The sequence below is a fragment of the Nylanderia fulva genome, unplaced genomic scaffold, assembly GCF_048542155.1.
Source record: "Nylanderia fulva isolate GAGA-0341 unplaced genomic scaffold, ASM4854215v1 Scaffold37, whole genome shotgun sequence".
Classification (NCBI taxonomy): Eukaryota; Metazoa; Arthropoda; class Insecta; order Hymenoptera; family Formicidae; genus Nylanderia; species Nylanderia fulva.
The window spans coordinates 463,411-476,771 of NW_028190444.1; the positions used below are offsets into that span (position 1 = coordinate 463,411).

The window sequence follows — 13,361 nt, forward strand, 5'->3', positions numbered from 1 at the left end:
TGAAAAATATTGTATATACGTGTTACACCCTGTATTTATAGCCTGAAAATCATGGTAATCGTGGTAGGACAATATATGGTATTGAAAGAATTTTATAAGAGCTTCTCTGATTAATATTTACCACAATAAAAAATATTAATGTGTATATAAAATTAATCGAACATATTTTATATCTTATTGAGTAATTATTTCTTCCAAATGGAAGAAGAAAGGAGAATTTAAAAAAAAGACGTCATTTTTTTAGAAAAATTTATATACAAATTATTTTTACTTCTAATTTGTATCATTTTCGAAACTTGGAATCTATTTATTTCAATGTTTTATTTTATTCTGTATGAAAAATATTGTATATACGTGTTACACCCTGTATTTATAGCCTGAAAATCATGGTAATCGTGGTAGGACAATATATGGTATTGAAAGAATTTTATAAGAGCTTCTCTGATTAATATTTACCACAATAAAAAATATTAATGTGTATATAAAATTAATCAAACATATTTATATCTTATTGAGTAATTATTTCTTCCAAATGGAAGAAGAAAGGAGAATTTTAAAAAAAGACGTCATTTTTTTAGAAAAATTTATATACAAATTATTTTTACTTCTAATTTGCATAATTTTCAAAACTTGGATTCAATTTACTTCAATGATTTATTCTGTAAATATGAAAAATATTGTATATGAGTTACACCCTGTATTTACCCTGAAAATTATGATTAAATAAAATAGGGCAATATATATATGGTATTGAAAGAATTTTATAAGAGCTTCTCTGATTAATATTTACCACAATAAAAAATATGTGTATATAAAATTAATCGAACATATTTTATATCTTATTGAGTAATTGTTTCGTGCAAATGGAAGAAAAAAGGAGAGATTAAAAAAAGACAGAGACATCATCTAATTTTCTTGTTATCAATACAAATTAATACGAAGTAATTATTTACTTCAAATTCGCATCATTTCCGAAACTTGGAATTATTTTTTCATTTCAGAAAATGTTTTATTTTATAAATATGAAAATGAAAAGTATTCTATACATGATACACGGAAAGAATTTTTTTTCTTAGAATTTACTCTGCATAAAAAATTATTTTTATATAATAAATTATAAGATAAAATTCTCTCTATGCATTCTAAAAGACATTTAAAAGATATCTGAAAGATATCTGGCCTAATGATATCTTCAGAATATCTTCTGAACGTCCTTTGGATGTGCATGCTGTGTTGGGATGATTAACCAATTGTTTCGTATTAATATTCTGTCATATAAAACGCAAAAGTTTTCTATCTCGAAGTTTATTAGCAGAAAATTTTAATTTAATAGACACTGACACCAAACTAGCGCGCAAAAGTATTGGTATTTTCCACTGCAGTTATATGAGTAATTGTTTTTTACAAATGGAAAAAAGGAGAAGTTTTAAAAAAAGGCAGACATCATCGAATTTTTTATGATCGATAAAATTTAATACGAAGTAGTTATTTATTTCGAATTCGCATCATTTTCGAACCTTGGAATTATTTTTATTTCAGAAATGTTTTGTTCTGTAAATATGAAAAATATTGTATACGTGTTATTATTTTTATATATCGACACACATATGTGTGTATTCAAAAGAGAAGAATTTTATTTAAAATATTGGTGAAAGCAATAACAGAATATTTTCATACGTCTTGGTACTATCAAATCTGTTTTGTGTTTCCTTAAAGACAGAATATTTTATGCGAAGAGAAATAGAAAGAAAATAATTTTCTCTATAAAATAATCGATATACATAAATTTTAATATTTTTATGTTCATAAAAGTTAAATATTTTCTTTTCCTACACATTTTTCTATTTATTATTCATTAAATGTGACAAAATTTAATTTGTTTTATATCTTGAGCATCATGATAAATCTCACTAAAACCAAATCTATAAAAAAGTAATACTTTTTATTTGAAAACAATTCATAATTAAAATTTATATCTTTATAGGATAAATATCATATATTGAAATATTTAAATACACAAAAAAATAATACTTTTTAAATGATCGATTTATCATTCACGGCGTAATATATTTCCTGGTAAAATATCGATTCCCTTGCAATAAAAACGACCGTATAAAATCTTACTTGTGTCAAATCGATTGTGACACATAAGTAGTTTGATGTGAATGTCGCAGATCCGATTACTAAATTATTGCAAGCCTCGCACAATTCCCAACAGAATTTCTTTTTCTACTTCCGCAATGCCATAGAGAGGTGCGATATCTTGAAACACGTGTAAATGCCGCGTGCCTCTCACGCTGAATCGATAGAGATATAAGTGCGTTCGAGAATTTTTTTATCGCACTTACGATTATATAACTTGGAAAGTGCGAGTTAAGAGGCATAATAAATATGACAGTTTACGGGATTACCGCATTTTTTTTCTTCAAGTGCGTTCTTGCAACCACGTGTCAACTTTTTATTCAACTCGCGCGCGACATTTGTCGGCAAAATTGCAAGAAACGCGGTTTTACACTCGAGAATTTTCTCCGACAGAATTTTTTATTAGCCTTAACTCTCTAACGAATGAATTTTCCGCGCCTATTTAAAAATACCTTATGTAATCTGAAATGATAGAGCCGATATTCGATGTTGTTCCTTGCAGGTGGAGTGTAATCAGATGACGATAAACTAAAAATGATACGAGATAAGTAAAAGAAGTTTTAAAATGTAACCTTTGTCATCTTGAAAATCGTGTCATTGATAAGAAATTTCAAAGTTAATTGATTGATTGTTTTAGTTGCCGAATAAAATAATTTAGGCCAATAATAAATCCAATGGTAGTCCATTAAGATAAGAAACTCTTCGCAAAAGTGTGTGTGAACAAAAATGAAATTAATATACGACATAATATAATAAAATAATGTTTTTTAAGCGATAAAAACAAATTAGCAATATCTCAAGTCTTATTTTTTGCGCAGTAACGATATACTATAATTCTTTGTGCAGAAATTTGTGAGGTGTATTACATAAGTGTGATCGGAGAAACGTGATTGCAAAATGTAGCTTAACTTGAACATGTAATTTTGTAAAACACGTTTAACGACTTTAGAAACAACGAATTCCACTTGGGAGTTTCACTTAATAATGTCACTTATATATATATATATATATATATATATATATATATATATATATATATATACATCGCGATTAGATACGCATATTTTAAAAGTCATTATCTTCGCTCTTTTGCAACAAAGGTCGAAAATATAATAAATTTGAATAAAAATTGATTACTTTGAAAATTTAAAGAGCATCTTTAATAAATTATTGACAAAATATATATACATATATATATATATTAATTATAATTAATGTTATTTATTTAATTAGTATATAATTATTAATTCTTAACATCTAATATTTAAAACATATGAAATAATGTAATAAAAAATAAAAAACAAAAAAATGTATAATTTTCTTGATTTTTGATCATTTCTAATTGATTAATCGTGTTTTTTTTAGTTTGTTATCATCGAAAAGAATGACTCACTACACAAAACTTGTTGAAATTTACGTAACCATATAATTTACATATATAATGTTAAGTAATGTTCATATTGTATATCGCAGTTTTATATTGTAATACTCGAAACGTTTAATATACATATATAAACCAGAGGAAGCATCAAATCTTCCTCGTGTGGGAATGGTTTCTATAAGAACCAATTAAAGTTAACACTCTGAGATCTGACTGATTTAATATCCTTCTTAGAAATATCAAGCAGACAGAAATAAAGAATGCGAGCAATAAACTATTATTAGAATTAATCAATACAACCAGGAAAAGTACAAAATTAAATGATGACTAGTGACTTTTTTCACTTTACTCCGAAATCATATTTATCTTTCAGGGAATTCATACGACCGCGAATATATTACCTGTTTATGCAAGATTAAGTCTGCTCACACGGATCTCTCGTTATCTCCCTCCAACTCTCTGTCTCTTTTTTCCCCACGGATGCGTTTGCACTGTCACTGCATGTGTAAAAGCGAGAACTGTCACCTCGCGGAAGACTCGCGACTGACGTCGCGGAACCGCGCTTATTTCCCTCGGCGAAATAAATATAACGTGAGAAAAAAAATGACCGCGTGGCACTCGTTATCTATGCCGCGGGTTATCTGCGAGGAGAGGCGACGGCGATGATATAAAAGCGTCGTCGTCGTCGCCGCTTCTGCAGCGCTGCAACATCTGCGCGCGCGGATGAGGCTGATAATCTTTCCGCCCGAACGGCAGAAAGAAATGTGGATCGAAGTTCGACGTGTATATCGCGCGCTAAAAAAGCGTCCGTAATCGATAAAACTCAATTGACCATATATTTACCCGAACGCCTTCAGAAACGTGCGACTGCGTGTTGAAAAGAAAAAGATGTACATGTGTAGCGATTAATTTCTGCTTAGTTTTTTTTTTTCGCACGAGCGATTATTACGTAATTAATTCGATTGCAGAGGGTTATTAATTCGAACGGTTGTTATTCACTTGTGCAAACTTTAGAGCGATTAGGTTGTCAATTGGTAATTATAAATATCAGACAATTAATATATATATCTTGACGTAATACGGTGCATTATCATATTTGCTCGAAAAGAATTAAAAGATTATTGCCATTAAATAGATTCGGATTTAATTTCGCGAATAAACGTTTGAGAAATTAAATATATTATTTTTATTCATCAAAATAGCTCTCTCTTATTTCTTATTTTTCATAAAATTTAATTTTATGATAAATAAAGTTCTCCCTCCTTTCTCTCTTCCTCTATGATTATATGTACATATATATAAAATATATGTATATCAATATCTATATAATATATATAATAAAAATATATATAATATATATAAATATATATAAAATAAATATATAAATTTAATACATATATATATATATTAAAAAATATATATTGTTCTAAAGAATTAAGTTGAATTATTTTACAACTAACATTAAATTAATTAATAAATTATCTTATGCTATGAAGATATGATAGCAATCGATAATTAAATACTAACAATATCTTTGAAAGTAAGTTGCTATTTTTAGACACTTATCGTGTCTTTTTCGTTATACTGTTAAACAGTCGATTTACACTAAAGTGTATCACGCTCACGCGAAGAAACAATTACGCACGGAAAAAAATTAACTACCACAGCTGAATTTTAGCTTGTGTTCCTGTATTACACATGAAATTTAATTATCATGTCTAAATTTGAGCTATGACAGCTAATATTTTTTAGCTCTAGAATTCTCCGTTAAATTATAACTAAAAAATATTAGTTATTATATCTCAAATTTAGACATGATAATTAAATTTAATTGCTGGCTAATTTTATTTCCGTGCACTGTAAAAAATATGTAAAATTACATTTTAAAAAAATATGTAAAATTACATAAATAATAAATGTAAAATTACATGCTAAATAATGAAAAGGTAAACATTTCTATTATTTATCGTGTAATGTTACACTTGTTATTTATGTAATTTTACATATTTTTTAAAGAGTAGATAGTGTATCCACAAATCATATGATCTAATAAAGTCACGGACCGAATAGGAACGATATTACTAACGCAGCCAGAAATAAAAACCGAGAGGAGACATTTAATTGATCCGACATATAACGCGATCCTGATGAAACCTCACGCGACATCGACGTTGGATTTGCGTCATGTTCAGCCTGGCTTCGTATCTTCTTTCGCGCTTTGTACCACTGCTGTACGCGATACAATTGATGCGAATCAGACGGTAACGATAACTGACATGTCCGAATTATGTTTCTCTTACGAATCATGTCTAAAGATTTATTTTTAAAAAATACATTCTTCCGATTAATCCTCGCAGCGCCATTCTATTTGCAATATAAAAGAATTACAATGTGACATTCGAATGTTAGTTCTAGTTCAAGTTTCATTATCATCATTTTTATTTTTTTCTACAACGCAAAGTTTGTCCTTTGTCACTTGATAATGTTAAACTTTTAAATATTTTTGAAATACAATCTGAAATTAAAGTTCAGAAATAAAATGCAATAAATTAACCGAGAAATTAGCTACAAAATGAAACTTCATCAAAACTTTATTAAATTATTTTATATGTAAGTTTTGCATATTTAGATAGAGATAGATCATGATATGAATCATAAATGTTATATCTTCTTAATATGTACTTTTGCGATATTTTTATATTGTATATCTACTTTAATCTCCTCAGCTTTCCTAAAAAGAGCGATTTGATTTTTGCCCAACATTTGAATGTTACATTCGTCTCTGCAGTTTAAGATCGATGGATTTAACCGCAAAATGCACCGTTGCGATTCAGCCAGAACGCAGTTGCAATTTGCTCGTTTATCAGCTGTGCACACACGCCTGTTAGTGCCTTTTGATATCGCGCGATAAGTGCAGTCTCGTAGCAGGCAAGAATGACAGTTCATTGCACTGCAATTCTCTGTCCTTCTCTCTCGCTTCCTCTTTAGTTTATCCAGCATAATAAAGCTCGTAAGTTATTCGTTTCGACTTTTCGCCTTCAAAACATCGCATTATCATCGACGCAATATAGCGACGAAAAAAAATAATCCTCTAAACGATACCGAACGAAAAGAATCAACAAAATCACACGCCGCAATAAATCATTCATTTTGCAATACACGATATAATTGACATTTTTTACGCGTGCATCAAAAATATCTTATATTGTAAATAACAGCACCGAAATACAAATTGGCAATTTTTTCCCTTAAATTCGTATAAATCATCATTAAAGGATTTTTGTTATTAATAATTAATTAATAATAATAATTTATTAATAATAATAATAATTATTATTATTATTATTTATATTAATATTATAATAAAAATTATTATTATTATTTATATTAATATTATAATAATTATTATTATTATTATTTATATTAATATTATAATAATAATTATTATTAATAATAAATTAAATTACTAAAATTAATAAATTAACAAATTAAAATAAAAAATTAATAAAAGAAAATTAATAATAATTATTAATATTTAAGACTTCTATTCTCCTTCTCCTACCCATACATATTTTCTAAACAAATTGCGAATAAAACTGTCATTCATACTTATACAAAGACATCTCCGAAAAGTTCATTATTCGTCGGGCTGATCTTTCCTCGTCATAAAATCGAACACAAACGTCGCATCATAAAGATCAACGTGAACGAAAAGAAAGAAGACTACGGACAAACGAGTTCTCTTTCTAGGCCGATTATTACAACAAATAAATATTTTAACCGGATGTCGCAGCCCGAATAAATTAGAAACGCGACGCATCCTTTCTTGATTTTAATCCCGGCGTCAGAAAATTAATATATGTATATTGCTAGTAATATTAAAAACTTAACTGTACATTGCACTCAATATATGATCCAATTTTTTTGTGTGGATGTAGATTAATTTTGATTTGAATTAGTAACAGAATTTAATGCTAATTTTATTTACACGTCCTGGAAAATCAAGAAACATTAGCAGTGTAGATTTAAATATAAGTTGTCATAAATTATACAACAAGTTTAAACTGCAAATTTTATAATGTTAATGTATGTATATTAAAAGATCACGAGTTATAAATACTACAAGTAAAACTTTATAATATTATGACAAGTAATATGTCAGATAAAAATATTGTTCCTTAATAAATTACATCGTATTTTGTCGAAATAATAATGCGGGTCCTCAAAGTAGAAGAACTTTTAATAGGATATGTGATCCCACATCCTGCTCAATTAATGTCATTTATATATACAATATTTTAGAATTAAATATCCCAATTTAAAATATGAATTTACGGTTTCAAAACAAGGAAGAAAATATGTCTTCTAATAAAAAGCATTTATGGACATATTTTATTAAATGATTAAATCTTTCTTATTTATTTTAAAAGAGCGAGAGATCCTAAATTAAAATTAAAATGTTTAATTCCAAACATCCGGTTTATACATTCCCCTCGTGTAATGTTTTGATGAAGAATGAATGACTTGAAAACTATTTGTGAACTCATTTCACAACATTAAATCAAAAGAAGTGTATTTAATCAGAGCGTAATACATCATGATATAATGTTTTTATAAAGAAAAAAGGACAGAGGTTATCTAATAGATTTTTAATGCCATCGTGATAACATTGATTCATGTTCAGACGCCACTTGATCTATCTTTATAATGATATCAAGAAGCAAAATAAAAGCCGACGTAATCTTAGGTTCATGACCGCTTATGAAAATATTGAACTTAATTTCAACGGATGTTGAGTAACGTCGAAAGAGGACGCTTTCTATTAAAAAAGAATTATGTATGTATAATATATCGGAATTATATTACAAACAGAAGAATATATAAATAATCGTCTAGAAGTAATTAAGTCTCGATGCGATGGAAAGATATGAAAATCATGAATTTATTAAAAATTCGATTTTAAATTTAAATAGAAGAGAATTTATTAAAATAAAAATAAATCAGATTTAGTTTTAAATTAAATTCGAAATTAATTATGCACGTCAGGAATAAAATATCCCAATCAGGAGTGAGTTGATTATCGCGCTCGTTCGCTCGCAATGAAAAAAAAAAAAAAGCGTAGAAAGTCCGCTTTCCAGCGTGTGGGACATTCCAACTAATGTCCCACTACCCTGTGAGAAAATCGAATGCCAGATACAAAACCTGGGAGAAAACTAGATCAAGCAGATTAACCTTAATATCAAAGCCAGCGAAACCTTATAGGATTACATTTCGTGAGAGAGGAAAACAAACGTGCGATCACACAATCGCGAAGGGAAATCATATAGAAAAATCTGCGGTTGCCCTAATTCATCCCCAATAATGGATCGCGATTCCTTCCGGAACACGCGAATACGCGATTCGATTCGCAAATAAATCTCGCCCTTTTAGGCGAGGCCGATTTCCGGTAAAAAGAGATACTTTCCATCATGGACATCCGTACGAGAATACATTTGCTTCCCCTTGGAATCGATAAAAAAATTAAGCATTTGCTCTCGTTTTGAATAAACACTAAAATTTACTTGCATGTTTAATATAAAAAATATGAAAATAAAACAAAATGACAAAAAATAAATTTAAAAAATTAAGAAAGAATAAGAATTAAAAATCCAAAAGAATTAATTATGTTCTTAAAGAAGGACGTTTGCTTCCCCTTGAAATCAGTAAAAAAATTAAGCATTTGCTCTCGTTTTGAATAAACACTAAAATTTATTTGCATATTTAACATTAAAAAAATAAAAATAAAACGAAATAACAAAAAAATTAATTAAAAAAAATTAATAATGCTGCCTTCTGGAAAAATCCTACGGACTCTTTCCATCAAGTTTCATTTCTCAGGAGAAGCAGCTGATTAGTTTCCGCGTCGTCATTAAACTCGCGCTGATATTTTCTTATGGAGCAACGTTTCTCGCATTTCTGCAACACCTCTTTATCTCTAGCTGGCTAACGGTGCATCGTAATAATCATAAAAAATAAACGCTCGGCATAATGCAACAAGGTTTTCCATCGCAATCTACATGTCGAGCGGTTTTCCCACGGGGTGGAAAAGCGGGAGAGGGATTGCGACTGTGTCCGTAAATAACGTTAATTTATTGGCAGCACGCGGAAGAGGAAACGGCCGTATTGCGCGATCGGGAATCTGTCGAATGCGTGTATGTTCTCCATCAGTATTCGCCCGCTTCTCTCTCGCTAAATGGCAATAATCGATACTCCTGGGAAACGATGGGATACGCTCGCGCGTCGTCGACGGCGCGATCGTGGAAAATTCTACGGAAGTGACGAAATCCCGGGAAACAATTTTTTATATATATAACAATATAAAATTATATAGAAATGTATAAAATTATACATATAATCGCAAAATTATATATGAAATACCTACATACATCATTAGATAAAAGTGCTTTTTATATATAATCTTATAAATTTATATATATTTTATAAATATATTATATATATTTTATAAATTTATATATATATTTTTATATATAATTTTATAAATTTTGTTATATATAATCTTTTTATATATAATCTTATAAATTTATATATATTTTATAAATATATTATATATATTTTATTAATTATATATATATATATATATATATATATATATATTATATATATTTTATAAATTTATATATATATTTTTATATATAATTTTATAAATTTGTTATAATAAGTAAGTATTTCTTCATATATATAAATAATATAATATTTCATATATTTTGACATGATTATATATGAACCCTTATAATTTACACATAAATTGATATAATTATGTATAAAAATAGACATATGTTTCACATATAATTATGTATAATTATATAATTATTTATATATAATTATATAGAAAAAATTTTCCCGGGACAGTACCGATATATATTCAATCGTAACGATTCGAATATACGACTCTTTCGTGCGTTTAATTGCAAAAGCATGACAGGATGTTCGTCCATATAGGCACCGATATATACGACTGGCTATGTTGTTGTTGATTGCCATTATAATTATACCAGTTATTGCATAGACAACGTATGAAAAACTGCGAAAGCGTTTCGATTCACGATTTGAAAATTTTAGCGCAGCGATAAACCTTGTCAGCTATTTTAGCAACTTTGTATGAAAATAGATTTTTTTAGGATACTGCGATGTCGAGATTATAATGAGATCTCGTATAATAGTCGATAATAAAATATAAATAAAAAATTTTGAGCGTATAAAAGAAATTGTCAACTTGATTTTTTTACACTTTAAAAAATTTAAGTTAAACATTGCATATTACTGTCAGAAAAGATTAAGGATATATTTAGGTACCTATGACAATTTATTAAATTTTATTATTTTTATACAGAGTTACTAAAACAGCTTTAAAAAAATATAGGACGAGATTATAATGAGATCTCGTATAATAGTCGATAATAAAATATAAATAAAAAATCTTGAGCGCGTATAAAAGAAATTGTCAACTTGATTCTTTTACACTTTAAAAAATTTGAGTTAAACATTGCATATTACTGTCAGAAAAGATTAAGGATATATTTAGGTACCTATAACGATTTATTAAATTTTATTATTTTTATACAGAGTTATTAAAACAGCTTTAAAAAAATATAGGACATCTGGATTGACAGACCGCCAGATAAAATTATAAATTTTAAATATAATATAATTAACTGAATAAAATATAAAGTATAAATAAATATCCCGCCATCAAATGATTTTTTTTCGTCCGCGAGATAATTGCGGGACACGTATAATTTGGACATAATTCGATCGTTAAAATGTCCGACCCGAATTTTATTAAAACTCGGACCAAGGATCGGACTGTGTGGATATAGCGAGTAATTGACAGCGATAAATTCGTCTCAACAGCGATGTACTTTGGCTGTACGACAGTTTAAATGCAAACTCATTTAAGCATTAACGGTGACGAGCGCTGTCGCCTTGGCCCGCCCGAATGTCAGATCTAAATCGAGGATATCGCATACAAAGTTCATCTTCCATTATTGCCCGACGGATTTAGAAGTTCGCTAGGTTCTTCCGAGTTTAAAGACGCAATTTCGAAAATTACGAGCCTAATGACGCGGAAAAGCGTAATAATAAAATCATTTTCATTTACTTCTTTGAATACTCAAGTATATAAGGGGAATATTCAATTATACGAGAATTTTCAGACGTAGAGATTAATTAGACAATTAAAGTATCGCAGAGTTTATTTTTATTTTATTTATTCGAGCCTGCGATCGATCGTTTTATTGCGCGTTTTCAATCCGAGTTATATATTTAGATTGTCGAAAAGTCAAAGGATAAAACATCGAACGAAATATATTTGACTCTGAGTATTTTTAAAAAAATTATTGTTGCCCGTAAAAGTCGCAAAGAAAGATAATTTTTAATTTTGATTCCTGTCGCTTTGCTTCTTATTTGATTAAATTAATTAATTACGCGAAAAATGCATTTCGAAATTTATCCTCACAATATTTTACAGTTAATTTAGAAGTCAATTATTTATTAATCATATTATTATACCAAATATTCCGCTATTTACCTGTTCAAGCGTTGACATGTGAATGATAACAAAGCTGAAACACGTCAACAATAGACAACACTAAGGTCGCATATTATTATTACTATTATTATTATTATTATTATTATTATTGATAATTCATTGCCGAAATATTTTACTCAATGTATGACGTACGTAAAATATGAAATTATAAAAGCATTGAAAAAAGTACACGTATATATTAATTAGTTATTAAACGATTGATGCATCGCGGAGCTTATATTGTCATTAAATACTTGATTGTGCAACTCGATTGTTTTACTGCGCGTTTTCAATCCAAATTTTATTTAGATTGCCGAAAAGTCGAGCGATGAAATAATCGGATGAAATATATTTGTCTCTCTAAATAAAATAGTTGACGTACGCGGAAGATTAATTTACGAGGAATTTTAAAATAATCAATCATGCGGGCTGATGGTCACTAATTATAATTATATAGAATCATCGCATTTTGCATAATATTACGCATGATAATACGATAATACACATATATAGGGCGTGATACGTCATTACCTTCTCGCTCGAATCTCACTGTATGAATGACAACAAGACTGGAATGTATCGCGTAGGCGGGATGTAGTTAATGTGATGGTGAGTTGACAGGTTGGTGGAATATAGTTGACAGGTTGGTAGACATAGATTTGTTGTCATTCGTATTCTGAGATTCGAGCGAGAAGATAAATGTGCTATATGTAAAATGCAATCATTATCTATATATAATTATAATTAGTAATTATAATTAGCAATTGATTATTTGATTAAAACACTCGTAAAACTAGAATAAATTAATATTCCACATATATAAAAAAAACAATCTAATCAAATTTAATACAACAATAAGCTCCGTGATATAGCAATCATTATCTATATATAATTATAATTAGTAATTATAATTAGCAATTGATTATTTGATTAAAACACTCGTAAAACTAGAATAAATTAATATTCCACATATATAAAAAAAAACAATCTAATCGAATTTAATACAACAATAAGCTCCGTGATATAGCAATCATTGAATAAATAATGAATCTATATATACCTTACGATTCTTGTATAATTTAATATTTCGCGTTTGTATGTATTCAAGAAAGTAAATAAAATAATATTAATATGAATATTTATATATTTCGCGTTTATACAAAATATAGAAAGTGTGAATGAATTAAACCATAACTCATATATTAAGTTAAAAATATCGAGCGACATCGAGTATATTTCGTTGAAGAGTCA

At 28.2% G+C, this 13,361-nt stretch overlaps 1 protein-coding gene across 3 annotated transcripts in view; it reads right to left on the bottom strand.

Annotated features, from left to right (window-relative positions):
* Positions 1–13,361, bottom strand: part of LOC114936767 (uncharacterized) — an 80,383-nt gene that overhangs the window by 39,323 nt on the left and 27,699 nt on the right. The window lies entirely within an intron of this gene.